Source organism: Oncorhynchus nerka, linkage group LG6, assembly GCF_034236695.1.
Source record: "Oncorhynchus nerka isolate Pitt River linkage group LG6, Oner_Uvic_2.0, whole genome shotgun sequence".
Classification (NCBI taxonomy): domain Eukaryota; kingdom Metazoa; phylum Chordata; class Actinopteri; order Salmoniformes; family Salmonidae; genus Oncorhynchus; species Oncorhynchus nerka.
The window spans coordinates 16,519,477-16,531,795 of record NC_088401.1 but is presented as its reverse complement, the minus strand read 5'-3'; the positions used below and the strand labels follow the sequence as shown (position 1 = coordinate 16,531,795).

At 42.0% G+C, this 12,319-nt stretch overlaps 1 pseudogene; it reads left to right on the top strand.

Moving 5' to 3' along the window:
* Nucleotides 1–1,030: 1,030 nt before the first annotated feature.
* LOC115127573 (thiamin pyrophosphokinase 1-like) overlaps nucleotides 1,031–12,319 on the top strand; it is a 59,375-nt pseudogene continuing 48,086 nt past the window's right edge.

The window sequence follows — 12,319 nt, the reverse complement described above, 5'->3', positions numbered from 1 at the left end:
CCATGATGACCCCACCATGATGACCCCACCATGATGACCCCACCATGATGACTCCACCATGATGACCCCACCATGATGACTCCACCATGATGACCCCACCATGATGACCCCACCATGATGACCCCACCATGATGACCCCACCATGAGGACCCCACCATGATGACCCCACCATGGTGACCACCATGAGGACCCCACCACGAGGACCCCACCATGAGGACCCCCACCATGATGACCCCCACCATGGTGACCCACCATGATGACCCCACCATGATGACCCCACCATGATGACCCCACCATGAGGACCCCACCATGATGACCCCACCATGGTGACCACCATGAGGACCCCACCATGAGGACCCCACCATGAGGACCCCACCATGATGACCCCACCATGAGGACCCCACCATGAGGACCCCACCATGAGGACCCCACCATGAGGACTCCACCATGAGGACCCCACCATGAGGACCCCACCATGAGGACCCCACCATGGTGACCACCATGAGGACCCCACCATGAGGACCCCACCATGGTGACCACCATGAGGACCCCAACATGAGGACCCCACCATGATGACTAGTGTAAATAAGTGTTCTCTGTCCTCCAGGAGAATGAACCAGTTAATAACAGTGTTCTCTGTCCTCCAGGAGAATGAACCAGTTAATAACAGTGTTCTCTGTCCTCCAGGAGAATGAACCAGTTAATAACAGTGTTCTCTGTCCTCCAGGAGAATGAACCACAGTGTTCTCTGTCCTCCAGGAGAATGAACCAATTTAACAATGATCAGCCGTTATTCTCTGCATTATGGTAATGATATTAGAGGTACATCGCTCATGGTGATAAGACCCACAGTCAACTTTTCCTTCTAATCAGAGACGGATTTACACCTGGACAGCTGGACAATCACTAAGTAGAGAAACTAACAACAAAAACACATGGCCTTCCAGGATCTGCCTGCATAATGTTATGGTGAAGCTAGAGAGAATACGGTTGTATTTAGTCTAATGTTACTCAGAGAGAATCACAAGCTATGGTAATGTTCATCTTTGAGAATTGTGTAACAGATCTAGGGGCTTTGAGGTGTTTCAGGAGATGTGCATAACTCTACATAAATGAAAGAGAGAGCAGGGAGGGAAAGCGGTGTTCTTCAGGGGGTGAAGGGGGCATAAGATGGAGCCTACCTCACCTGGAATGAACTACCTTTTTTAAGGGCATTCACTGGAACATAGTGTGTGTTTGAGAGCGCTCAGAGACGCACATTATTCACAGAATAAAGAGGGAGTTTTGCTATTTTTGCCTCTCTGTATCTCTCTGTTTATCTCTCTCTGTTTGTCTGTCTCACTCCCCCCCCCTCCTCCTTCTAGAAGTGTCGGTTGATAGAGACAACAGATCAGGAGCTGACTGACTTCAATAAATGTCTGGCCATCATGGTGGAGGAGATCAAAAGACAACCGCTTCGGGTAATCCTCCTCTTCTCCCTCCCATGTCCTCCCCCTCTCCTTCCTCTGTCAGGTTATTTACACCTTTCTGTTTCTCTGTGTGTGTGTGTGATGGTGGTTAAGAGTGAAAGGTCCATGTGTGCATTGAGGGATTTGGGGAGAATAACACTCGGACAAACACACATCCTCTCTGACAGTTGAGAGACGGGCACACACACACACACACAGACAGACAGGGTCCCTGATGAACTGTCACTCAGCCAGCGAACCAGTGTCCTCAAACAGTCTGTCTAGTTAATCACTGAGACAGAATCAGTCCATCTATCCTCGAACTCTGAGCTTTGTGCCAAAACATCCCTTTTAACGTTCTGTTTGTTCTTCTCTTGAGTATTATCTAACCTCCCTGTGCTGAAGGTATACAAATCATCTGTAGCAGTGTTTAAAGCCTGAGCTTGACAACGATGAAATAGACAGTATAGTGAGTAACCACAATGTACCGTAACAGTCCATATCTGGCAGGTTTCCAGCCAGACAGATTTATGGGAATTAAGACTAATGATCGTCATTAGATTCATCCCTCTGACAGTCATCACGAAATTATTACATCATATTATCACAATATAACATTATCACACTATAACATTATCACATTATCACACTATAACATTATCACACTAAATCAAATCAAATTGATTTATATAGCCCTTCGTACATCAGCTGATATCTCAAAGTGCTGTACAGAAACCCAGCCTAAAACATCAAACAGCAAGCAATGCAGGTGTAGAAGCACAGTGGCTAGGAAAAACTCCCTAGAAAGGCCAAAACCTAGGAAGAAACCTAGAGAGGAACCAGGCTATGTGGGGTGGCCAGTCCTCTTCTGGCTGTGCCAGGTGGAGAGTATAACAGAACATGGCCAAGATGTTCAAATGTTCATAAATGACCAGCATGGTCAGATAATAATAATCACAGGCAGAACAGTTGAAACTGGAGCAGCAGCACGGCCAGGTGGACTGGGGACAGCAAGGAGTCATCATGTCAGGTAGTCCTGAGGCATGTTCCTAGGGCTCAGGTCGTCCGAGAGAGAGAAAGAAAGAGAGAAAGGATGAATTAGAGAGAGCATACTTAAATTTACACAGGACACCCTGATAGGACAGGAGAAGTATTCCAGATATAACAAACTGACCCTAGCCCCCCGACCCATAAACTACTGCAGCATAAATACTGGAGGCTGAGACCGGAGGGGTCAGGAGACACTGTGGCCCCATCCGATGACACCCGCGGACAGGGCCAAACAGGAAGGATATAACCCCACCCACTTTGCCAAAGCACAGCCCCCACACCACTAGAGGGATATCTTCAACCACCAACTTACCATCCTGAGACAAGGCCGAGTATAGCCCACAAAGATCTCCGCCACGGCACAACCCAAGGGGGGGCGCCAACCCAGACACCAACCCAGACAGGAAGATCACATCAGTGACTCAACCCACTCAAGTGACGCACCCCTCCTAGGGACGGTATGAAAGAGCCCCTGTAATAGGGTTAGAGGCAGAGAATCCCAGTGGAAAGAGGGGAACCGGCCAGGCAGAGACAGCAAGGGCGGTTCGTTGCTCCAGAGCCTTTGCGTTCACCTTCACACTCCTGGGCCAGACTACACTCAATCATATGACCCACTGAAGAGATGAGTCTTCAGTAAAGACTTAAAGGTTGAGACCGAGTTTGCGTCTCTCACATGGGTGGACAGACCATTCCATAAAAATGGAGCTCTATAGGAGAAAGCCCTGCCTCCAGCTGTTTGCTTAGAAATTCTAGGGACAATTAAGAGGCCTGCGTCTTGTGACCGTAGCGTACGTGTAGGTATGTACGGCAGAACCAAATCAGAGAGATAGGTAGGAGCAAGCCCATGTAATGCTTTGTAGGTTAGCAGTAAAACCTTGAAATCAGCCCTTGCCTTGACAGGAAGCCAGTGTAGGGAGGCTAGCACTGGAGTAATATGATCAAATTTTTGGGTTCTAGTCAGGATTCTCGCAGCCATATTTAGCACTAACTGAAGTTTATTTAGTGCTTTATCCGGGTAGCCGGAAAGTAGAGCATTGCAGTAGTCTAACCTAGAAGTGATTCTGATTTTGCAATGTTACGTAGATGGAAAAAAGCTGTCCTTGAAACAGTCTTGATATGTTCTTCAAAAGAGAGATCAGGGTTCAGAGTAACGCCGAGGTCCTTCACAGTTTTATTTGAGACGACTGTACAACCATTAAGACTATAACACTATAACATGATCACACTATAACATTATCGCAAAACATTATTGCATAACATTATCACACTATAACATTATCACACTATAACATTATCACATTATCACATTATAACATTATCACACTATAACATTATAACATTATCACACTATAACATTATAACATTATCACACTATAACATTATCACATCACACTATAACATTATCGCAAAACATTATTGCATAACATTATCACACTATAACATTATCACACTATAACATTATCACATTATAACATTATAACATTATCACACTATAACATTATAACATTATCACACTATAACATTATCACATTATCACACTATAACATTATCGCAAAACATTATTGCATAACATTGTCACACTATAACATTATCACATTATAACATTATAACATTATCACACTATAACATTATCACATTATAACATTATCACACTATAACATTATCACATTATCACACTATAACATTATCGCAAAACATTATTGCATAACATTATCACACTATAACATTATAACATTATCACATTATAACATTATCACATTATCACACTATAACATTATCACATTATAACATTATCACACTATAACATTATCACATTATAACATTATCACACTATAACATTATAACATTATCACACTATAACATTATCACACTATAACATTATCACATTATAACATTATCACATTATCACATTATAAAATTAGCACACTATAACATTATCACACTATAACATTATCACATTATAACATTATCACACTATAACATTATCACATTATCACACTATAACATTATCACACTATAACATTATCGCAAAACATTATTGCATAACATTATCACACTATAACATTATCACACTATAACATTATCGCATTATCACATTATCACATTATAACATCACATTGTCACGTCATTACATTGTCATACCATTACATTGTCATACCATTACATTGTATACCATTACATTGTCATATCATCACATTGTCACATTATTACATTATCACATAACATTCTCAATGCCAGAATATCACACAGAACAGGGGGGGACAGGGGGGGGGGCATAACTTGACAGGTGATCTGGAGGTCCTCCCAATCTTAAGCTAATTTCCTGCATTTCTACACAATATAATATGACCCATGACCCTTCTAGCCGTCTGTATTTAGCCCACAGTCATCAAGCTAGGTAAGAGATCATTATTAATTATATTTCAGTGATTGATAAGACTGAACTATATTTTTGTTCAGTGTAATTCATATCATAGGACTAATAGTACTGTAGAGGTCTTTTTTACTTGAACACAATATAGCTGAGTCACCCTGTCCTGCCCCTAGGGGTCCACGGCCATGAAGCGCCCTAACCCAACACACCCCACTCAGCTTTAGGATCTTAGTGAAACATTCATTATTGGTTTCAGATGTGTTAGGTCAAGGCCAGAGTGACAACAGTACAGCAGACCATCAGGGCCAGGACTGAGCAGCCCAGCAGCTTGGGATTAACCTAAATAGGATTCTCCCTTGACGTGGGCCTGTTTTCAATACAGAATCCTTTAGTCATACTGCATTCCGTATAACACATCCAGACCTTATGAAAGTTACCCAGGTTACCTTTAATCTTGTAATAAATCAAATCAAATTATCCATAACTTGACATTGTGGGAGGATAACCAGCCTTATAATTAATGGAACTGCTATAAATGCTAGGTTACAAAGTTTCTTCTGATAAGTCACCAGTATCAACATTTCCAAGCAAACAAAAACAGGGAGAATCTGTAGACATGCTGAGATAAAATAACAGAGTATTCGCTAGAATTCAGCCATCCTTCACGAGACCATAACATATGCAAATATGTCCCCTTTTTGTGTTTTACACCTCCAGCATGAGAATTACAACCCTTGATACAAGTTTGGGAATCAACTGTATAGGTTTGTCAGACTGCCTTAAAATAGATCATCTTTGAAGCTTCTGTGTTGTCCAGTGTTTGCTGCACAGAGAGAATAGTGTTGCATCAGTTCACTTCTGCTCTGTCACACACTTTCTTCCCATCTGATCCTGCTCATGACAAAGAGTTACCTTGGTGTACATTATATTATCCATGGATAGAATCAATGGTTCAATAATTGAAATGAACATTATTCCCAGATCCCAGACTGTAAACTTCTGTCCTGTAGCTACTGTAGGTCTACCCATCAATTCAAGATGGAACTTTGTATCAATTCACTGATTGTTATAATATACTGCTAAACAAACCCTGTCTCTGTAGATTGGTCTTCCCTGGCTGTCTGAACCTGCTGGGACACGTTTATACTGTTTCAATGTGAAAAGTAGCCAGTTTCTGCACTGCTCGCTTGAACAAATCAGAGAAAAAGCTCAATACAGACACTAGCTGCCTCTGTACTGGTCCAATATGCCTTTCAGATGCTTTGCCTTCACACAGCCTGTCTGCACGCTCTGTGGTATCTGAGTGGTCCTAAATTCTGCCAGCTGAAACCGGAGAACCGCCTACCTGACCGTTCTGAGGAGTCAGCATGGTCCCAAAGCACACTGGAGCCGCTTTGTGTATCACAGTGCAATGGGGGGGGGGCAAATCATGTCCCCCCCACCCCAGTGAAAATTGCACCCCTGATTATTTGTATAATCGCTCAATAGTGAGAGACAGAGCACTGTCTGTAGATTTGTAGGAGCTAAGTAGGTAGTGCTACGTAATGTACTTCAGTAGCCTGGTCCCAGACCTGTACATCAACCATGACAACAGCAGTCAGAGCGGTTGGCTAAAGCACATGCAGATCTAGGATCAGGCTAGTACTTGTTCGGAGGTTACATAAGTTGTATAATATAGGCCATTGGTTTGTCCTGTTTCCATTTGTGTCTGTCTGTGCTGTTACCTGTTTGTTTGTCTTATTCTAGGCTGTGGTTAAAGGCGCTGAAGTTGCAACAAAGATTTAACATAATACTTTCTTTCTGTTTTATAATCTTTCTCTGTCTCCAAGGACTGTAGCTTGGCAACGCTTGTTTACAGAACACTGTCATTCAGATAAATTATTTCTGAAGCAGTTTGGTGTGCAAGCATCCTTATAAGAGAAAAGTGTTTTTCTAAAGCTGTCCTCTGTTGTGTGTGGTTGTTTGACAGATGTGGATTTTTACCTCAATAGTCACAGTTCTAAATGTGTTTATTTGTGGCCAAGGGCATAGATGAAAGATGTAAATAAAGACGATCCCTGTCTCTGTCATTATCATACCGTAACCAGGGTCAAAAGGTGTCGTGGAGTGTCAGCCAGTATGGTAGTGTTTGTGCTCATTTACATTTTTACATATGAATCATTTAACAGACGCTCTTATCCAGAGCCAATTACAAGAGCAATAAGGGTTAAGTGCCTTGCTCAAGGGCACATCGGCAGATTTTTCACCTAATCGGCTCGGGCTCAAAAGCTCTTAACCGCTAGGCTACCTGCTCCCCTATGGTTTACAGTTCCGTAGAGAACATGAGCTAGAACAGCATATGTGTGTATATATGTAAAACGGTTGCACACGTTGAATTCTCTCTGCTGCATTGTGTCCTTCAGAACACTCTCAGGGAGAAGAGCTAATGAAAGAGAGGGGATGGCGAGAGGCAGAGCGGGAGAGCTATATTGAAGAGAGGGTAAATCCATTTGAATTTAATCACTTACCTTCCATACATATTTGCCCGTTGTAGAAATGCTCAGAATGTGACTTTTTGGGAACTGAGTGCCAGAACATTAAAGAGATAAAGGTGCTGAAAGTTGACCCATTTAACCCCACCCTTCATTGCTTAAAAAGATAAAAGGTTGAGATTGAAATCATTTAAAATCTTACAAACAGGGTTGTCAAACTATTTTATCATTTCTAAAAAACGTTAATTTTTGGTACATTAACGTCAATAATCTAAAAACGTGCGAACATATTTTTCCCTATTCACATATGTTGTAGCTTAGACTCTATTTGACGTAATCTGAGGTTTCTGTGTTGTGACCTCCATTGGTTGAGACACAACAAAATCAATCAAATGTTATTTGTCACATGTGCCGAATACAACCATACTGTGAAGGGAATACTTACAAGCCCTTATTAGCCAACAGTGCAGCTTTAAGAAAAATACCTACAAATAAAATAAATAAATAAAGTAACAAGTAATTAAGAGCAAAATAACAATAGCGAGGCTATATACAGGGGGTAGCGATGCAGAGTCGAGGTAATATATACATGTAGGTAGTTATTAAAGTGACTATGCATAGAAGATAACAGGGAATAGCAGCAGCGTAAAAGAGGGGAGGGAGGAAATGCAAATAGTCTGAGTAGCCATTTGATTAGATGTTCAGGAGTCTTATGGCTTGTGGGTAGAAGCTGTTTAGAAGTCTCTTGGACCTTGACTTGGGGCTCAGGTACCGCTTGCCGTGCGGTAACAGAGAAAACAGTCTATGACTGGGGTGGCTGGAGTCTTTTGACAATTTGTAGGTCTTTCCTCTGACACCACCTGGTATAGAGGTCCTGGGTGGCAGGAAGCTTGGTGTACTGGGCCGTACACACTACCCTCTGTAGTGCCTTGCGGTCAGAGGCCGAGCAGTTGCCATACCAGGCAGTGATGCAACCAGTCAGTATACTCTTGATGGTGCAGCTGTAGAACCTTTTGAGGATCTGAGAACCCATGCCAAATCTTTTCAGTCCCCTGAGGGGGAATAGGTTTTGTCGTGCCCTCTTCACAACTGTCTTGGTGTGCTTGGACCATGTTAGTTTGTTGGTGATGTGGACACCAAGGAACTTGAAGCTCTCAACCTGCTCCATTGATGAGAATGGGGGCGTGCTCGGTCCTCCTTTTCCTGTAGTCCACAATCATCTCCTTTGTCTTGATCACGTTGAGGGAGAGGTTGTTGTCTCTGTTCATCATATATGCATGTACATACTACCTCAATCAGCCTGACTAACTGGTGCCTCGCTACTTTTATAGCCTCGCTACTGTATATAGATAGCCTCGCTACTTTTATTTTTTTTATTTTACCTTTATTTAACCAGGCAAGTCAGTTAAGAACACATTCTTATTTTCAATGACGGCCTGGGAACAGTGGGTTAACTGCCTGTTCAGGGGCAGAACGACAGATTTGTACCTTGTCAGCTCGGGGGTTTGAACTCGCAACCTTCCGGTTACTAGTCCAACGCTCTAACCACTAGGCTACGCTGCCGCCTCGCTACTGTATATAGATAGCCTCGCTACTTTTATAGCCTCTCTACTGTATATAGCCTCGCTACTGTATATAGATAGTCTCGCTACTTTTATAGCCTCGCTACTGTATATAGATAGCCTCGCTACTTTTATAGCCTCTCTACTTTTATAGCCTCTCTACTGTATGTAGCCTTGCTACTTTATAGCCTCTCTACTGTATGTGGCCTCGCTACTTTTATAGCCTCTCTACCTTTATAGTCTCTCTACTTTTATAGCCTCTCTACTGTATGTAGCCTCGCTACTTTTATAGCCTCTCTACTGTATGTAGCCTCGCTACTTTTATAGCCTCTCTACCTTTATAGCCTCGCTACTTTTATAGCCTCACTACTTTTATAGCCTCACTACTTTTATAGCCTCTCTACTTTTATAGCCTCGCTACTGTATGTAGCCTCGCTACTTTTATAGCCTCTCTACTTTTATAGCCTCGCTACTTTTATAGCCTCTCTACTTTTATAGCCTCTCTACTTTTATAGCCTCTCTACTGTATATAGCCTCACTATTTTTATAGCCTCTCTACTTTTATAGCCTCTCTACTGTATATAGCCTCACTACTTTTATAGCCTCTCTACTTTTATAGCCTCTCTACTTTTATAGCCTCTCTACTGTATGTAGCCTCGCTACTTTTATAGCCTCTCTACTGTATGTAGCCTCGCTACTTTTATAGCCTCTCTACTGTATGTAGCCTCGCTACTTTTATAGCCTCTCTACTGTATGTAGCCTCGCTACTTTTATAGCCTCTCTACTGTATATAGCCTCACTACTTTTATAGCCTCACTACTTTTATAGTCTCTCTACTTTTATAGCCTCGCTACTTTTATAGCCTCGCTACTTTTATAGCCTCGCTACTGTATGTAGCCTCGCTACTTTATAGCCTCTACTGTATATAGCCTCGCTACTTTTATAGCCTCGCTACTGTTTATAGCCTCGCTACTGTTTATAGCCTCGCTACTGTATATAGCCTCGCTACTGTATGTAGCCTCACTACTTTTATAGCCTCTCTACTGTATATAGCCTCGCTACTGTATATAGATAGCCTCGCTACTTTTATAGCCTCGCTACTGTATATAGATAGCCTCGCTACTTTTATAGCCTCTCTACTTTTATAGCCTCTCTACTGTATGTAGCCTTGCTACTTTATAGCCTCTCTACTGTATGTAGCCTCGCTACTTTTATAGCCTCTCTACCTTTATAGTCTCTCTACTTTTATAGCCTCTCTACTGTATGTAGCCTCGCTACTTTTATAGCCTCTCTACTGTATGTAGCCTCGCTACTTTTATAGCCTCTCTACCTTTATAGCCTCGCTACTTTTATAGCCTCACTACTTTTATAGCCTCACTACTTTTATAGCCTCTCTACTTTTATAGCCTCGCTACTGTATGTAGCCTCGCTACTTTTATAGCCTCTCTACTTTTATAGCCTCGCTACTTTTATAGCCTCTCTACTTTTATAGCCTCTCTACTTTTATAGCCTCTCTACTGTATATAGCCTCACTATTTTTATAGCCTCTCTACTTTTATAGCCTCTCTACTGTATATAGCCTCACTACTTTTATAGCCTCTCTACTTTTATAGCCTCACTACTTTTATAGTCTCTCTACTTTTATAGCCTCGCTACTTTTATAGCCTCGCTACTTTTATAGCCTCGCTACTGTATGTAGCCTCGCTACTTTATAGCCTCTACTGTATATAGCCTCGCTACTTTTATAGCCTCGCTACTGTTTATAGCCTCGCTACTGTTTATAGCCTCGCTACTCTATATAGCCTCGCTACTGTATGTAGCCTCACTACTTTTATAGCCTCTCTACTTTTATAGCATAGCCTCTCTACTTTTATAGCCTCTCTACTTTTATAGCCTCGCTACTTTTATAGTCTCTCTACTGTATGTAGCCTCGCTACTTTTATAGCCTCTCTACTTTTATAGCCTCGCTACTTTTATAGCCTCGCTACTTTTATAGTCTCTCTACTGTATGTAGCCTCGCTACTTTTATAGCCTCTCTACTTTTATAGCCTCTCTACTTTTATAGCCTCTCTACTTTTATAGCCTCTCTACTTTTATAGCCTCGCTACTTTTATAGCCTCGCTACTTTTATAGTCTCTCTACTGTATGTAGCCTCGCTACTTTTATAGCCTCGCTACTGTATGTAGCCTCGCTACTTTTATAGCCTCGCTACTGTATGTAGCCTCGCTACTTTTATAGTCTCTCTACTGTATGTAGCCTCGCTACTTTTATAGCCTCGCTACTGTATGTAGCCTCGCTACTTTTATAGCCTCTCTACTTTTATAGCCTCGCTACTTTTATAGCCTCTCTACTTTTATAGCCTCTCTACTGTATGTAGTCTCGCTACTTTTATAGCCTCTCTACTTTTATAGCCTCTCTACTTTTATAGCCTCGCTACTGTATGTAGCCTAGCTACTTTTATAGCCTCGCTACTGTATGTAGCCTCGCTACTTTTATAGTCTCTCTACTGTATGTAGCCTCGCTACTTGATAGCCTCTCTACTGTATGTAGCCTCGCTACTTTTATAGCCTCGCTACTTTTATAGCCTCGCTACTTTTATAGCCTCTACTGTATATAGCCTCGCTACTTTTATAGCCTCGCTACTGTATGTAGCCTCGCTACTTTTATAGCCTCTCTACTGTATGTAGCCTCGCTACTTTTATAGCCTCGCTACTGTATGTAGCCTCGCTACTTTTATAGCCTCGCTACTTTTATAGCCTCGCTAGTGTTATAGCCTCTCTACTTTTATAGCCTCGCTACTGTTTATAGCCTCGCTACTGTATATAGCCTCGCTACTGTATGTAGCCTCTCTACTTTTATAGCCTCTCTACTGTATGTAGCCTCGCTACTTTTATAGCCTCTCTACTTTTATAGTCTCTCTACTGTATGTAGCCTCGCTACTTTTATAGCCTCGCTACTTTTATAGCCTCGCTACTTTTATAGCCTCTCTACTGTATGTAGCCTCGCTACTTTTATAGCCTCTCTACTTTTATAGCCTCTCTACTGTATGTAGCCTCGCTACTTTTATAGCCTCTCTACTTTTATAGCCTCTCTACTGTATGTAGCCTCGCTACTTTTATAGCCTCTCTACTTTTATAGCCTCTCTACTGTATGTAGCCTCGCTACTTTTATAGCCTCTCTACTTTTATAGCCTCTCTACTGTATGTAGCCTCGCTACTTTTATAGCCTCTCTACTTTTATAGCCTCTCTACTGTATGTAGCCTCGCTACTTTTATAGCCTCTCTACTTTTATAGCCTCTCTACTGTATGTAGCCTCGCTACTTTTATAGCCTCGCTACTTTTATAGTCTCGCTACTTTTATAGCCTCTCTACTTTTATAGCCTCTACTTTTATAGCCTCGCTACTTTTATAGCC